This window comes from Phyllostomus hastatus, unplaced genomic scaffold, assembly GCF_019186645.2.
Source record: "Phyllostomus hastatus isolate PE091 unplaced genomic scaffold, TTU_PhHast_1.1 phas_contig_1, whole genome shotgun sequence".
Taxonomy (NCBI): Eukaryota; Metazoa; Chordata; class Mammalia; order Chiroptera; family Phyllostomidae; genus Phyllostomus; species Phyllostomus hastatus.
The window spans coordinates 39,136,825-39,154,854 of NW_025333498.1; the positions used below are offsets into that span (position 1 = coordinate 39,136,825).

The window sequence follows — 18,030 nt, forward strand, 5'->3', positions numbered from 1 at the left end:
CCTGGTAGGATTGAAGAAGACAAATTACAGATGTTTTATAATGATCTTTTATTTGTTTCTTGAATAAATTATTTCCATAATATAAAACTGAAAGATATTAAAAGGCAATGAAAACTTTCTTTTCCAGGTGTCTTGTTCCCCAGGCACCTGTTTTCCCTCCCTAAAGGCAACCACTGATACCAGATTCTTGAATCTTTTCAGAAACGTTTAATGCTTTGCCATATCTGCACTGGCATTTACAGAAATGGAGTGAGTTATACGCATTGTTCTATACTTTGCTTTCTTCACATAATGTTTTATCAATTGATCATATCAGTATATATAGAGCTGCCTTATATATTCTTATTATAAAGCTTATGGCATAAAAACTACAGAGTAGACAAGAAAGCAAGAGGATATAATAGATGTTTTCCCATGCAGAGGAAATAAGATACTGGCCACCAGGTGGGGAAGAGCATCAGGGTGTCTGAGCACAGAGTATGGAAGGCAATGACTGAGGAAGGTACCAGGGAGGGTTGTCTGAAGACATCTTTGGATTTTAAGATGCCAAAGTGTTGTGTGTATTGTGGCAGAGTACCTGAAAAGTTACTGAAGCCTCTCCTATGAGAGAGTTGCAAAAATGGCCAAGACTGATCTGGCAGACATAGAGGAGACTGAGGTTTAAAGAAATGCAGCAAAGGGAGCATGGTCTCCCCAGCTGGGGACCATGGCAAAAACTGTGGTAGTATGTCCAGTGCATGAAGTCCAGGGGCACAGCCAGGGGAACTACGTCGCAGTAGATGCTGGCACGTGGTGCCAATATGCCAAGGGCCAAGCAGCAACTCAGCAGAGACCAGCAAGCAGACAGAAGAGTATGGAATTTCATACTTACCCACTGATGCCAGAATGATATGGGTCTCCCTAGGAACTTGAAGAAGAGTAGAAGGGAAGGAGAAAATAAGGGGTAGGGAAGAGTCTTAGTTGAAAGCCTAAAGTGACTCAATTTTATTTCAGAAATGACCAAGCAACTACCAATTGGTAAGATGGAGTTTTCCTTTTTCTGTGGAAATGGTGGTGGTGGTGACAGGGAGCTGAGGGTGGGAGGGGTGACTGGAAAAAGGGTTTGTGAGATAAGTCAATTTTAGATATAGGCAAACAATTTTCCATACCTGAGATAAACAACTATAAAATTTAAATTTACACTGTCAGCTCATAGGGCTGTTAGAAGGATACAATGAAATTTTGTGTGAAAATGTACAACAATAAATGGTTCTGATTTCTATTTCTGACATTAACCTTTCTTTGACTTTTCACCAAGTTCTTGGGATATAACAGTCTCATAATTACAGATTTTATTATGTGCACTCACTTCCAAAGAGTATTAGCTTTGAAGTAAGTGAAACCTCAATCCATATTCTACCTCTGTCACCCACTAGGTGTATGAGTTTGGGGAAGTAACGTCTCTGAGTTTCTTTATGGTCTTTATTTATAAAGCATGATATGATAATAAAAAATTATTTCAGGCCATGACTGGGTAGCTCAGTTGGCTAGAGTGTCATCCCAATATACCAAGGTTGCAGGTTCGATTCTCAGTCAGAATCGAACCTGCACATACAAGAATTAACCAATGAATGCATAAATAAGTGAAATAAGGGAACAACAAATTGATGTCCCCCCCCCGCCCATTCTTCTCTGTCTCTCTAAATCAGGGGTATCAGACTCATTTTCACTGGGGACCACATTAGCCTCGAGGTTGCCTTCAAAGGGCCGAGTGTAATTTCAACTCCTTAACAGTTAAGGAGTAGCTACATTTATACAGTCCTAAAATTATTTTGGCCCTTTGAAGGCAACCACGAGGCTGATGTGGCCCCTGGTGAAAATGAGTTTGACACCCCTGCTCTAAATCAATAAATTGTGGGCTTCTGGTCAAGATGGCAGTGTAGGCAGACATGACTCACCTCTTCGCACAACCACATCAAAATTACATCTGAAATATAGAACACTCAGAACTGTAAGAAACTGAGTTGAATGGAAGTCTGACAACTACAGAATTAAAGAAACCACATCCATCTAGACTGGTAGGAGGGGCGCAGATGTGAAAACAGGCTGGTCTCTCAAACACATGTGGGGGATAAAAATTCGGGATACCTTAGGAGTGAGCAGACTAAGCCCCACACCAGGCCCTTCAGCCTAGGATTCCAGTGCCAGGAAGATAAGTCCCCACAACTTCTGGCTGCAAAAACCAGTGGGGATTGAGTCAGTGGAAGAAAATTCTGGAGCCCCAAGCAGTTCCTTTTAAAGAACACACACATGGACTCACCTACTCAGACTCACTCCCTCTGAGCTCCAGTGCTGGGGTGGCAGCTTGAAGGGAACCAGTGGCATACTGGGAGAGGCTGAAGTGTCTGGCATTGGGGTGAGCAGAGGCCACTGTCCCTTTTTTGAGCCTTCCCCCCAAGCGCCATGGAGCTGGCACAGTGCCATATCTGAGATTCCATCAACCTGGCTGAAACTGTTTGCCTCACTTAGGAGATCCCTAGAGACTCTGCCCCACCCAACATACAGGCCCACCCAAGCTGTTTTTCCATATGAATGGCTGGTCTTGGCTCCTGCTTCAGAACTTCCTAAATCCTATCAAACAAGCAACAGCTGTTCTCAGTGAGCTATAGGCCCCCTGCACCAGCAGCAGCTAGATTAGTTTCATAACTTGCCTTTGCCTGGGAATCTCCAAACCCTGAACAAGTCGGAGCCTTTTAGGTTGCTTTATATCTCAGGCAGAACAGCCCTGGACAAAACCAGGTGGGGGCTGACCTTGGCCTGCACCACCCAGGAACCAGGGCCAGTGCACCCAGTGGACAGCCACAGGCCACTTTGGAGCACCACCACCCTGCCTCTGCACAGCTGATCATCCATAGAGGGTGGAGGTTGGGGGTCAGTGGTCACAGACAATTCTTGTAGCTGACTGGCCTGGGTAAATCCCTCTCATTGACCTGCCAACAGTAATCAAGGATCAAGTACAAGAGGAAAACCTACTCAGCCCACACAAAGGGCACACTCTGAGTACCCAGCTTGGGTGATAGGGGAGGCTGTGCCACTGGACCCTATAGGCCACCTACCATATCAGGCCACTCTACCAAGCCATGGAGTCAAAGCAGCTCTACCTAATACATAGAAACAAACACAGGCTGCCAAAACAAGGAGACAAAGAAGCATGGCGCAAATGAAAGAACAGATCAGAACTCCAGAAAAGTGCTAAATGAAATGGAGATAAGCAATCTATCAGATACAGAGTTCAAAACAATGGTTATAAGGATGCTCAAGGAACTCAGTGAGGATCTCAGCAGCATAGAAAAGATCTAGTCAGAAACAAAGGATACACTAATTAAAATAAAGAACAATTTACAAAGAAATAAAAGTAGAGTGAATGAAGTCAAGAATGAAATCAATGATTTGGAACATAAGGGAGCAAAAACAACTAATCAGAAAAACAAGAGGAAAAAAGAATCCACAAAAATGAGTGTAGTACAAGCAGTCTCTGGGACAACTTTGAGAGGTCCAACATTCACATCATAGGGGTGCCAGAAGGAGAAGAGAAAGAGCAAGGCATTGGAATGCATTTCAAAAAATAATCAAAGAAAACTTCCTCATTTTGGCAAAGGAAATAGACATGCAAGTCCAGAAAGCACAGAGAGTGCCAATCAAGTTGGCTCTAAAGAAGACCAAACCAAGACACATAATTTAAATGCCAAGGGTTAAAGATAAAGAGGGAATCTTATAAGCAGCAAGAGAAAAGCAGAGAGTTACCTACAAAGGAGCTCCCATAAGACTGTCAGTTGATTTCTCAAAAGAAACTTTGCAGTCAAGAAATATTCAAAGTGATGAAAAGAAGGACCTGCACTGAAGATGACTCTATCCAGCAAAGCTATCATTTAGAATTGAAGGGCAGATAAAGTGCTTCCCAGACAAGGTAAAGCTAAAAGAGTTCATCATCAACAAGCCATTATCATATGAAATATTAAAAGGACTTACTTAAGAAAATGAAGATCAAAACCATGAACATTAAAATGAAAACAAACTCATAACTACAAATAACTAAATCTAAAAAATAAAAACAGAAACAAAAATAAACTAAGCAAACAACCAGAACAGGAACAGAATCATAGGTATGTGAATCATCTGGAGGGTAATCAGCTGTGCGAGGGTGGGAGAGGAAGAGGGAAATGGTGCAGGGATGAAGAAGCATAATTGGTAGGAACAAAATAGACAAGGGTGGATTAAGATAGTACAGGAAAGGGAGAAGCCAAAGAACTTACATGTACAACCTGTGGACATGAACTAAGGGGGAGACTTCTAGAGGGAGTGGGGAGTACTGGGTGGAGGGGGGCAAAGGGAAAAATTGGGACATATTTTTGTCTCAATAATCAGCATAATCAATAAAATATTGTAACAGCATAATCAATAAAATATACTTAAAAATAAAATCAATCAAAAAACCTAAAAACTATATTTCCAACATTTATTAGATAAGATAATGAAATATATATAGCATACTGGTCCAAGGTTGATGGATCTCCTTACTTTCTTTAAAGTTCTTTTTAATATATTTTATTGATTATGCTATTACAGTTGTCCCATTTTCCCCCTTCATTCCCCTCCACCCTGTACACCCCCTCCCACCCACACTTCCCACCTTTAGTTCATGTCCATGGGTCATACATATAAGTTCTTTGGCTTCCACATTTCCTATACTATTCTTACCCTCCCCCTGTCTATTTTCTACCTACCATCTATGCTACTTATTCTCTGTACCTTTTCCCCCTCTCTCCTCCCACTTCCTTGTTGATAACCCTTCATGTTATCTCCATTTCTGTGGTTCTGTTCCAGTTCTAGTTGTTTGCTTAGTTTGCTTTTGTTCTTGTTTTAGGTGTGGTTGTTAATAACTGTCAATTTGCTGTCATTTTACTGTTCATATTTTTTATCTTCTTTTTCTTAGATAAGTCCCTTTAACATTTCATAGAATAAGGGCTTGGTGATGATGAACTCCTTTAACTTGACATTATCTGAGAAGCACTTTATCTGCCTTTCCATTCTAAATGGAAGTTTTGCTGGATAGAGTAATCTGGGATATAGGTCCTTGCCTTTCATGACTTGGAATACTTCTTTCCAGCCCCTTCTTGCCTGTAAGATCTCTTTTGAGAAATCAGCTGACAGTCTGATGGGAACTCCTTTGTAGGTAACTCTCCTTTTCTCTTTCTGCTTCTAGGATTCTTGCCTTCATTTTAATGGGTAATGTAATTATGATGTGCCTTGGTGTGTTTCTTCTTGGGTCTAACTTCTTTGGGGCTCTCTGAGCTTCCTGGACTTCCTGGAAGTCTACTTCCTTTGCCAGATTGGGGAAGTTCTCCCTCATTATTTGTTCAAATAACTTTTCCACCTGTTATGCCCTTTTGCTCTTCCTCTTCTCCTTCTGGTACTCCTGTAATTTGGATGTTGGAATGTTTAAAGATGTCCTGGAGGTTCCCAAGCCTCTCCTCATTTTTTGAATTCTTGTTTCTTCATTCTTTTCTGGTTGGATGTTTCTTTCTTCCTTCTGGTCCACATTGTTGATTTGAGTCCCACTTTCCTTCCCATCACTACAGGTTCCCTGTACATTTTCCTTTATTTCACTTAGCATAGCCTTCATTTTTCCATCTAATTTGCAACCAAATTCAACCAATTCTGTGACCATCTTGATTATATGTGTTTTGAACTGTGCATCTGATAGGCTGGCTATCTCTTTGCCACTTAGTTGTATTTTTTCTGGAGCTTTGATCTGTTCTTTTGTCTGGTCCATTTTTGTTTTTTTTTTTTGTCTCGGTGTGCCTGTTACATATTGAGGGCCAGAGCCTTAGGTGTTCTCCTAAGTGGGGCAATCCAGTCTCTGGGTTGTGACACTGTATGTGAGACATGGGTCCAGGAGGGAAAAATGGCACTTGCTCCACTCTGTCAGATTTCAGTCACTTCCCCTGCTACCCACAAGCAAAATGGGCCCTTCTGGTGCTGATTCCCGGGGTGGGTTTGTGTATGTTCTAACACCCTGTGGGTCTCTCCAACAAATTCTGCTGTTTGGCTGGGAGTCTCTCCCTGTGCCTGAGCCCCCACAGGTGTTTTTAATCAGTGGTTTTGAGACTTTGTTTCCCTGTGCTGAGGCCCAGGGTTGCACAGTCTGTCCCGTTCCCCAGTGTTTCCTCCTGGTTTATCTGCATGCAAATGTGGGACTGCCTGCTCCACCAGCTGCTACCTCACTGGGTCTGCCAGCTGCCACCTTGCCTCGAGTCCTCTCTGCCCAATTGCCCGTCTCCGCTCCTCCTACTAGTCTGGATGTTTCTTCTTTAACTCTTTGGTTGTTGGACTTCCATACAGTTTGATTTTCTGTCAGTTCTGGTTGTTTTTTGTTTTTAAATTGTTGTGTCCTTCTTTTGGTTATTCAAGGAGGCACAGTGTGTCTACCCAGGCATCCATCTTGGCCAGAAGTCCCTTTCTTTAAAGTTTAAATTATGTTGTCCAGTTTTTGATTTGGAAAATTTAATCATGTTGTCCTATGTCCTGATTATAGGAGACTGGGCTATACAATGTATGGTTCCTAGTTACTGTTCTCAGGCCAATGGAGTAATATACATCCCACATGCTGTGAAGGAAGCAGGTCTGTGTAATAATAAAACCATTTAAATGTAAAATATATAATATATAAACAGCAATCTCCTCAAATCTTATTGTAAGACTCAGTATAGGAACTGAATATGGAAATTTCCCATAATCTCCAGGTAGAAAATGTTTTGTTTTTAAAGAAACATATTTATCTAAAATCTAACAAATGTTAGATTAACTGTTAAGAAGAAGAAACTGGTGGTACTTCCAGCAAGATGGAGGCATAGGTGGATGCACCGTACCTCCACGCACAACCAAGATTGGAACAACAACCATTTAGAGGCAGAATAACACCCAGAACTGACAGAAAATTTATCTGAATGGAAGTCGGGACAGCCAAGAAGTTGAAATAGACCCGTTTATCCAGACCAGTAGGAGGGGCGGAGAAGAGCAGCTGGGCGCGGGGTCATGGTGTGGAGAATAGGGAGAATTAGGTGCAAAAGGCAACCAGGAGTGTGTAAGGCATCTGGGGCGCGCAAGATCGCAGCGGGTGAACCCCGAGCATGCAAGTGGCAGCTGGCAGACCCAGTGAGGCAGCGATTGTGGAGCAGGGCAGAGCTTGCAACCCAGGATCCCAGGGAAGGGACTGAGGTCGCACAGAGAACGGAGCTACCGCCATTGTTCCCCCTCAACCCTGCCCCCACATACAATGTCACAATCTAGCGACTGGGGTGCCCAGCCCTGGTGAACACCTAAGGCTCTGCCCCTCACTGTAACAGGAGTGACCAGACCCCCCCGCAAAAAAAAAAGAGAGAGAGAGAGAGAGATGGCTCAAACAGAAGCACAAATCAGTGCCCCAGAACTCATCTTTTTGAGCAACCAAGAGATAGCTAACCTATCAGATGCACAGTTCAAAACACTGGTGAACAGGAAGCTCACAGAATTGGTTGATTCTGGTTGCAAATTAGATGAAAAAAATGCAGGTTACCATAAAAGAAATGAAGGAAAATGCACAGGGAACCGACAGTGATGGGAAGGAAACTGGGACTCAAAACAATAGAGTGGACCAGAAGGAAGAAAGAAACAACCAAACAGGAAAGAATGGAGAAATAAGAATTCAAAAAAATGAGGAGAAGCTTAGGAACCTCCAGGACATCTTTAAACATTCGAACATCCAAATTATAGGAGTACCAGAAGGGGAAGAGGTAGAGCAACAGATTGAAAACGTATTTGAACAAAGAATAAAGGAGAACTTCCCCATTCTGGCAAAGGAAATAGACTTCCAGAAAGTCCAGGAAGCTCAGAGAGCCCCAAAGAAGTTAGACCCAAGAAGAAACACACCAAGGCACATCATAATTACATTACCCATTAAAGTGAAGGTGAGAATCCTAGAAGCAGAAAGAGAAAAGGAGACCTTTTCTCAAAAGAGATCTTACAGGAAAGAAGGGGCTGGAAAGAAGTATTCCAAGTCATGAAAGGCAAGGACCTATATCCCAGATTACTCTATCCAGCAAAGCTTTCATTTAGAATGGAAGGGCAGATAAAGTGCTTCTCAGATAAGGTCAAGTTAAAGGAGTTCATCATCACCAAGCCCTTATTTTATGAAATGTTAAAGGGACTTATCTGAGAAAAGAAGATAAAAAAAAGATGTATAGTAAAAGAACAGCAAACTCACAATTATTAACAACCACACCTAAAGCAAAACCTAAAGAAACTAAGCAAACAACTAGAACAGGAACAGAACCACAGAAATGGAGATCACATGGAGGGTTAGCAACAGGGGAGTGGGAGGAGGAGAGAGGGGGAAAAGGGACAGAGAATAAGTCGCATAGATTGTAGGTAGGAAATAGATAGGGGGAGGATAAGAATAGTATGAGAAATGTAGAAGCTGAAGAACTTATAAGTATGACACGTGGACATGAACTAAAGCAGGGGGAAGTGGGTGGGAGGGGGTGTACAGGGTGGAGGGTAGTGAAGGGGGGAAATGGGACAACTGTAATAGCATAATCAATAAAATATATTAAAAAAAGAAGAAACTATAAATTCAATAAAATAAAATAAAAAATAAAATAAAAAAGAAGAAACTATAAAGTAGGTAATAAAATCAACAATATTGTTTGATGGTTAAAAATGGCAGATTGAACATACACATATAACTTCATCCCCTTCAAAACCACACTAAAATACAATATAATATTAAATATTTTATTAAAAATAATAAATTAAGAAAGAAAAGTAGAATAGAGATTAATGATAATAACCAAAATTTGGAAGCTAGAAGGCATAAAAACTACAGCTAACTGACCTAGCATACCCAAGCCAGTCAAATCCTAAAGCAGCATTAGGTAAAGCCCGGAAACAATTTTATTTGTACTACAGTTTCAAAAAAATGTAGGAATTGGTGGTACTCAGACTTAAGAAAGTTGGTTAAAGGTGGAAGTAAGAGGAAGGCTGTTTGGAATTCAACCTGAAAATAGTCTTTTACATTCCCTTTCTAAACCTTCACAAGTAGACAAGAACCTCCTCCTCTCTCATCCAGCAGAAGAGTAAATGTTTATTCTTTGAAGTGGGTAAAACAAAAGGTTTCTTAACTGGGAAATTTTTCAGAATTCTGGAGGGCAGAATACTCTGTTGCAGGGGTCCCCAAACTCCGGGCCTCTAACCGGTACCGTCTGGGCCTGTCAGGAACTGGGTCACACAGCAGGAGGTGAGTTGAATGTAATGCGCTTGAATCATAGAGAAACTATCCCCCCGCCCCCAACATGGTCCATGGAAAACCCGTCTTCTATAAAAGTGGTTGCTGGTGCCAAAAAGGTTGGGGATTGCTGCTGTACTGAAAACAGACTGAATGACATTTTACATGCTGAATACGGAGACTCCGAACACCTCTTCTACTTAGTTTGTAGAATGCCAGTAACCCATTATCTAACCTCTGGGTAGGAGGGTAAAAAATTCTTCTTTGGTGAAGCTAACTGGACTGGAATGGAAGGTATTAACTAAAGTGATATTGGGGGTTCCTGAACAAACAGCATAGTCAGATTTAGGGAATACACAGTTATTAAGCCCCGATTATGTGTTATCTAGGCATTCCCTTTTCTTACTACCATAAATGTGAGCTGACCACAGACAACAACCACTAGATATTTCAGGACAGCCCCTAATGTGAGATAGAAAGCCTAAAACAAATAAACAAGAAATAAAACTATTCAGAGAAATAAAATTTCCCCAAAATTTACCCTGAAAGACATAAAAGAACTGCATCCATGAAACAAGAACAAGTTAACATTTTTTAAAAAGAGAAACAAAGTATTATGGAAAAATAAAATTATATTAGAAATGAAAACCTCAATGAAATGGTTAGATTATATCCCAGTAAGTAAAGTAACTAAGAAAAAGAATGTAGGAGAGAAAGGGTGAAAAAATTAGAAAACCAATCTAGAGTTTTAACATGCAGATAACAGAAAGAAAAGAGAAAATGAAAAGAAAGAAATCAACAAAGAAGTAATTCATGAAAATTTTCTTGAATTAAAGAATATTAGCTCTGGCTGGTATAGCTCAGTGGATTGAGTGTGGGCTGTGAAACAAAGGGTCACTGGTTCAATTCCCAGTAAGGACACATGCCTGGGTTGCGGGCCAGTTCCCCAGTGGGAGCCACGTGAGAGGCAACCACACATTGATGTTTCTTTCCCTTTCTTTCTTCCTCCCTTACCCTCTCTCTAAAAATAAATAAATAAAACCTTTAAAAAAGAATATTAATTTCTAGATTAAAATAGCTCATTGAGTGTCAGGCCAAATGAATGAAAATCAAACTCCCACAAGGCACAATATAATAAAGTTTCAGAACTTTGGGACAAATAGAAAACAGTTAAAGTTCCCAGAAATAAAAAATACATAAAACAGAAATTTGATTGTCTTTCAGCTTTTCAACACTGGAAGCTAAAGACAATAGAGACAGACCATAAAAACTGAGGTAATAAATTCCAAACCAGAATGTCTGTACTCAGCCACAATATCAATCAAATGTCAGTGAAGCATAAAGACATTTCAGACAGACAAGATCAAAGCTATTTTGAGAACGCTATATCAAAATGAGAGAGTAAAGGAAGAAGGAAAGACACTAAAAACAGGAGATCCAGTTCAAAACAGGTACAGAAAGAAACCGCAAGGTGATAGTAGACAGAGATCTGTTTCATCTGGGACAGAGGCTACAGCTGAATCAGAAACAAGTGTATAGGAAACCAAGCAAATGAAAAATAAGGCAATTATTATTTTTAGGGAAAGCAGAGAATTAGATACATAATATGGTTAAGCTTAAGCCACAAAATGAATTTATGTAGTTATAAAAGAGAGTTATATAGTTATGTTGTAACTGAATGTTAAACATCAAAATCACGACAGAGCCATCTTGGGAAGATGGTGTGTGTGCGGTGACAGTGCAGGGGACTAAAAAGAGGACTAAGCCTGCGTCTCCCACAGTGCCACGCTCATAGTGTATGTGAAGCTGAAAACAGTCAATAGGTAGAAGTACAACCATGTTATTTACAGACATTCTTTTTCATAAACACCAAAGAAAAGAGCAAAGAGAAAAAAAGAAGAAAATAAAGCGATTGTTTCTGGGAATTGGAAAAATGATGAAAGGAAGTTCAAAGCAGGAAACTGCTGTTCTTTTTTAAAAACAAGTTTTGTAGGACTGCTTGACTTTTTAAAACTATGTACATGTGTAACTTTGATAAATATAAAACAAAACAAAAAAGCAAAAAATCTATCATTAATTATCTGTGGAAACTTAGTAGGTGTTTATAAGTTCTTAAATGTGGCTGTATGAATTACATTATATAAACTTACACGGAAGTTTCCAGAAAACAGTTGTTGAAACAAACATCTGCTATGGCAGCCAGAATGTGGCAGGTGTCCAAATGTTGCTATTAATTGGTAACAATGAAAATAAATAAAACAGGCACTGCAGTGGGTTCTGGACTTTCTGGGTTTAAATCTTTAACTCTAGTTACAAAATCTCGGGCAAGATATTAAACCTCTTTTTTTTTAAGCTTCCTTATCTGTAAAAATTTTTATTTCATAAGGATTTGTATTAATTGATACATTACAGGAACAATGCTTAGCACAGTGCCTGACATAATGAAGGGCTAATAAATGTTAGCTTATTTTAATTGTTGTCCCAAATTACTAACTCTGGATTATGGTCCATTGTACCTCCTCCCACCTTCTTGCATAGACCTTGGGACATTTTATTTCCCTCAAATTTCTTGTTCAACCATTCTACAGAGATCAAACGTAATTACCACCCTAAAATCAATCATGCATGTTCACTTCAAAACATACACTAGAAATAAATATCATACCTAAAACCACCTCTCTTTTCTTACTCATTGCCACTTCCCTTTTCCCTTTAAGGAGACTTGAGCAGGATTTCAAACCAGAGACCTATGTTTGCGTAGGTCATTTAGCTTCTCTGAATACCCATTTTCTCATCTATAAGGTGGAGATGATAACATCTGCTAGAGTGGACCTTTGAAGTTGGCCACACACCATACTTCCCTGCTACTCAATATACAGTTGTATATGGACCTTCCTTTGGACAATCACCTATTTTCTGGCTCTAGAGGTGGGTCTAACTGCCAAAGCTAGTTGAAGGATCTAGTGATTCCACTGTCCACAGTGATGTATCCAAGGTTGGGCACTAAACCAAATAAGTAACAGTGATACTAAGAAATAGCAGGGTCACCAAAGTGTGAAGCTGACTTCAGAGCCAATCCAGAGGGAAAGAGTTGGAGGCCTAAAATTGGCACTTTTAAAAATGACTCCATCCTGTGAACCAAATAATCCCTTTTTAGCCCAGCCTCTGTGTGTGTGTTTGTGTCACATGAGAATAGGAAAAGGAAGAGGAGGGTGGAAGAATGTTCTTCAACTGCAATCAAATGAGTCTTTCCTGATTTATTTATTTTTATTGTTTTTTTCAAGTACAGTTTTCTGCCTTTCCCCCCAGTCCTCCCCACCATCGCAGCCCTCTCCACCTCCCTCCCCTATTTCACCCCCCCTTGTTATTATTGTCCACATGTCCTTTAATTGTTCCGGTAAACCTTTCACCCTTTTCCCCCTTTATCCCCTCCCTTCTCCCTTCTGATCACTGTCAGCCTGTTCTCAATTTCAAATGAGTCTTAACTCCTATCTACCTTGTAAGTATTATGTCCACTGTTTCTAGAATCAGTCAACTATTTTGAGATAATATAAAAATATTTGGTAAACATAAAGCAGTATGCGAATGTTAATTGTTGTCACAATTTTTAGTAACACAAATCATAATTATTCAGAAAGCAAACTGTGCCCTGAAACAATTACTTATTTTTGCAAAAATCAAAGTACCCTGTTAAGAGTTTGGACATGGTAGATATTATTTGTGAACATCTATTTTGTATAAAAATGTAAAAATGTATAACTGTTGTTCATTTCAGGTCATGCTTGTGACAACTGCTCAGATGGCTTACCCCATCCATCAGACTTAAAAGGTTAGGCCAGTATCCCCCCCACCTCTATTTCACCCTTTGAAATTTATGCTTCATAAACCTGTTTAAATCCTTTTATAATATGTATTCTGTACTAATTACTTATGAGAGAATTTTATCAGACTTAATTAGTAAAATCTGGGGTAGTTCATTTTATTATTTATAAATAAAACACTAATTAAAGGGAAATTGAAAAAGTACCCAGTCTCTATAATAGCTGATTTTATAAACTTGTAAAACAAAATACTTTGAAGTCAGAATAAAAACTGGAAGTAAATGGATATTCCAAATGAGCTCAAAGACTTTAAAAAGGCATTTGTTTTCTTGAATGGATCTATCTCTTCCTGTCTATAGGATTAATTTGACTAGAAATTCATTTTTTTTTTCTAGCTAAACGAGAAGTAAACTTTAGCTCCACTACTGTTTCATTTCTCAGAAACTGAATAAGTGCAGGTGAAATAAATGCTGCTTACAGTATTTGCTCCATCTGACATGTCCATGCTCATATCTCTAGATAAGGCTCCTTTAGGTAAAAGATCAGATAATCAGGCAATGAGGATGATTTTTGGTCTCACCCTTCATTATCATTACCGGACAGCAGCAATGAATATAATAATGAAAAAATCACGAACATCATTGCCTACCATTTCTCATTATGAAAAATAACCAATAAAAATGAAAAAGCTAAGCTTTAGTTACATTTTTTTAAAGAAATAAAATGATGAAATAAGAATGATATTCTCTAATAAAAAACAAGTTACCACATAGGGGTCATTAGTAAAAATTTAATACTAATTCAACAATTATTAGACTAATTATTTGTCAGGAAACATCATAAAATGCTTAAATTCCAGCCCAATAAAACATACTCTCTAATAAACCACAGTTACAAACTGCGACTATGAAGAGTCTGGCGTTGGATGAGTTTTGTCCTTCAAAATGGTTGCCGCGGGAGGCCATCACACAAGCCTAAAAATGCTAAAATTATTCAATATATTTGGGAATTTCTCTTTTGTACTGGCTTTACAATGAGCCTTTGCACCTCACAATACCCCCTGTTATTTTTGACCCTAAAAGGCCTACATAACTTTCGACCCACTAATCTTAGTCTGATATGCCACTTAGTAGGTTTTTTCATTCAGATAAAACTAGTTTGTGTATATGCAAAATAGTGTATCAAGGAACAAACACAATTCTATAAATATTTTGTGCAAAGGCAGTATACATAGAATAAGTCTACAGTTTTCAAAGTGATACTAAGAAAAAGTCAAATAAAATAAATTTTAAATTTTCTGCTTGCCACTTTCCCTACAATAACATTTCAAATTAGGAATAAAATAGTCTGAATATGCAGATTTAATATATTAAATTGCAGACTGTGAGGTTAAATTTTTTAAAAAGAGCAGCTCCTAGAAATTAATTCAATTTAACAAACATTTATTGAGTGTATTCTATGTATCCAAAGTAGTACTAGGAAAGAGAAAAAACAATACACAGTCCAGGCCCTCAAGGCATTTATAAGCTAGTAGACAAGGAAGTTATATACAATAACCACTACAGCATTCTACTTCAATTCTAGACTTGAATAGCTAAATGAAATCTTAGTTGTATAAGTTAATTTACATCCAAACACTTTAGTTTATATTTCCTCATGCCTATCCTATTACCACTAGCATTTTGTACCTTTAGAAACACACATCACATTAAACTGTACAAATTTGTTTATATACCTGCATCCTAGCCAGGCTATGAACTCCACTGCAGCAAGAAGTGCAGGTCATCAGCACAATGTGTAGGGTAGCGTACATGCACAACAACTCTGTGAATCATAAGGATTGAAGCATAAAGCAGGAAGTTAAATGTAATATTGTTGAAAGAAATGCAAAGAGGTATGAGAAAACAGAGGATTATAGATAGATGGAACAAGCCAGTATCATTACATTTCCAAATGTTCTGACCGACTGCTAGATGTACGAGCAGTGTGGGGAAGACTAGGGAGAAAAATACCTAGACAAGTTAGTAGCGATCTGAGTGGGTCTGCTTTTCCAGACCTGTATAACTGGGGGACCAATACAGGTGCTATGAGAGATTGCCCTTGGGAATCTGTCTGCATGACTGAACAAATTTCAAATCTCTATACCATTTTAGAAAAATGTAAAACACTGTTTACTGAATGGTGTTTCATGGAATAATATACTCTTAGAGAAATGTAATACATGCTGTCAAATCCCAAATAATCTGACCATGAAACCCTTTATTGATGAAATTCCTATTCACATGTAATCTGACCATGAAACCCTTTATTGATGAAATTCCTATTCACATGTCAGTTTGGAAGATAATATAATTTTCCTATGTTTAATATGTAAGGTAACACTATATTTTAACTTAAAATCTGAGTCACCAAATGGTTCTATTTCAAGTATTAAAATATATTATTATTGGGAACAACTAAATGCCCATTATTTGGTAGTAAACAGAGGATATGAAATAAAATCATAATAAATAAGAAATTACCAATATAAGTTTACTTTTTTCTTTTGTTTTGAATTTATTGAAGTGACATTAGCTCATAAAATTATATAGGTTTCAGGTATACTATTCTATAATACATCATCTATACATTGTATTGTGTGTCCACTACCAAAACTCCTTCCTTCACCATTTATCCCCCTTATACCTTCTTATATCTCCCTCCACCTCCTTTCCCTCTAATAATCACCATATTGTCATCTGTGTTTTTGAGTTGGGTTTTTTTGTTTAGGCTTAATCCCTTCACCTTTTTACCCAGGCCTGCAACCCCCTCCCCTTGGAGAGATGTCACTGTGTTCTCTGTCAATGAGTCTGTTTCTATTTTGTTAGTTTAATGTGTTTATTAGATTCCACATATGAGTGAAACCATATGGTATTTGTCTTTCTCCGACTGGCTTGTTTCACTTAATACAATGCTCTCTAGGTCTATCTCTGCTGTTGCAAAGAATAAGATTTCTTTCTTTTTTTTAATCCTCATCTGAGGATGTCTTTATTGATTTTTGAGAGAGACAGGATGACAGGGAAAGAAAAACATCGATGTGAGAAATAAACATGGATCAGTTGCCTCCCATATGTGCCCTTACTGGGGCTCATACCTGCAACCTAGGCATGTACCCCAACCAGGAATTGAACTTGCAACCTTTAGGAGTACAGGATGATGTTCCAACCAACTGAGCCACCTGATCAGGGCAAGATTTCCTTCTTCTTTATGCCTGCCTAGTATGCCATTGTGTCAATCTATCACAGTCTTTTTATCCACTGATGTGTCCTTGGGTGACTTTTATTTTATATACGCAAAACTACAAGAAATATTTTATTGTTCTAAGTTGAATGATTTAGACTACAGTGGGACTTAGTGAAATAAACATAAAGTTTGACTTAGATATAATACCTTAAAAACATCAAGAAACAGGAAACAAAATGAATGTCCATAAATATGGGAACAGCCAAATAAATTCTGGTATGTCCATAACACACACTATATTGCAGTTATTAAAAAAATAAATCAGAGCTATCTCTGCAAAGTATACCAGAGTGAGAAATGCAAGCTCTAAGTATATATGTGTTTGTGCTAACATTTTTTAGGGCAATTAACAAAATTTCTCTCTCTCTCTTTACACTCGTGTGAGCGTGCGCACGCTTGTGCACGCGCACACACACACAAACACACACTCATATGGTCTGTCCAGGAGGTATCCAGCCATGTAATATGAAAAGGAGAGACATTTACTGAAGAAGATAGAAGGGACAAGAAACATTGTACATAGGACAGTGACAAGTAGGACCCTTCAAAGTAGGACCTGGGGACCTCACATAGTTCTCCCAATAGCCATCAACTGCCCCATTGTATTTTCCTGAATCTCATCAATGGTCTGAAATCTTTTACCTTTCAAAGGTGATTTTATTTTTGGGAAAAGCCAGAAGTTGCGGGACACCAAACCTGGGCCATAGGGGGGCTGTGTCACCTGGGTGATTTGCTGCTTCGCCAAAAATGTCTGCATAAAACGTGATGCATGAGCAGGTCTTGCTGAAGCTGCCAGTCACCAGCTGCCTATAGTTGTGGCCTTTTGAATCATCTGTCTTCCACAGAGGAATGTTCAAGCTTAACGCAAAATCTGATGCAGATTCATTACTCTACTTGCTCAATCATTTTGAATGTAATGACCACACAGCACACATGCTCACTCAACGACATTTACCACCCCCACTGAGTACTACAGTGAAGTCATCATTGTTCATGCATGTGCAATCCAGTCCACTCTCCTTGGCTGCCAGTTTATGTTGATGTCATGCAAACTGTTCTCATTATATTAACAATGGCTAGACTTTTTCTGGACAGACCTTGTATGTACAGGGGTGGTTGTAGGTACTTGTTTTTCATCACTTTGATATTTCTTGCCAATCTCCTCTGGTCTGCAACCTGCAAAGTTTCTTTTGAGAAATCAGCCAGTAGTCATATAGGAGCTCTCTTACAGATAACTAAGCACTTTTCTCTTGCTGCTTAAGATTCTCTCTGTCTTAAACCTTTTACATTTTAATTGTGTCTTGGTGTGGGCCTCTTTGGGTTCATCTTATTTGGGACTCTCTGCACTTCCTGGACTTTTATGTCTATTTCCTTCACCAGGGTTAGGAAGTTTTCAGTAATTATTTTTTTCAAATAGGTTTCAATTTCTAGCTCTCTCTCTTTCTGACACCCCTATGGTAAGAATATTGGTATGCGTGAAGGTGTCCCAGTAGCCTCATTTTTTCTGGATTCCTTGTTTTCTTTTTGGCTTCTAATTGGGTATTTTTTGCTTCCTTATATTCCAAATTGCTGGTTTGATTCTCAGCTTCATCCACTCTACTGTTGATTCCCTGTAAATTATTCATT

General features: G+C 38.8%; 1 protein-coding gene across 5 annotated transcripts in view; it reads right to left on the bottom strand.

The window, feature by feature from the left end:
• MBD5 (methyl-CpG binding domain protein 5) overlaps positions 1-18,030 on the bottom strand; it is a 471,857-nt gene that overhangs the window by 159,900 nt on the left and 293,927 nt on the right. The window contains exon 1 of one of the 5 annotated variants that reach the window (XM_045831193.1): positions 14,858-14,922. The exons of the other annotated variants lie outside the window; for them this stretch is intronic. The gene's annotated coding sequence lies outside the window, so the exon portion shown is untranslated. Of the gene's footprint in view, positions 1-14,857; positions 14,923-18,030 lie in introns of those variants that run through there. 5 annotated transcript variants of the gene reach the window in all.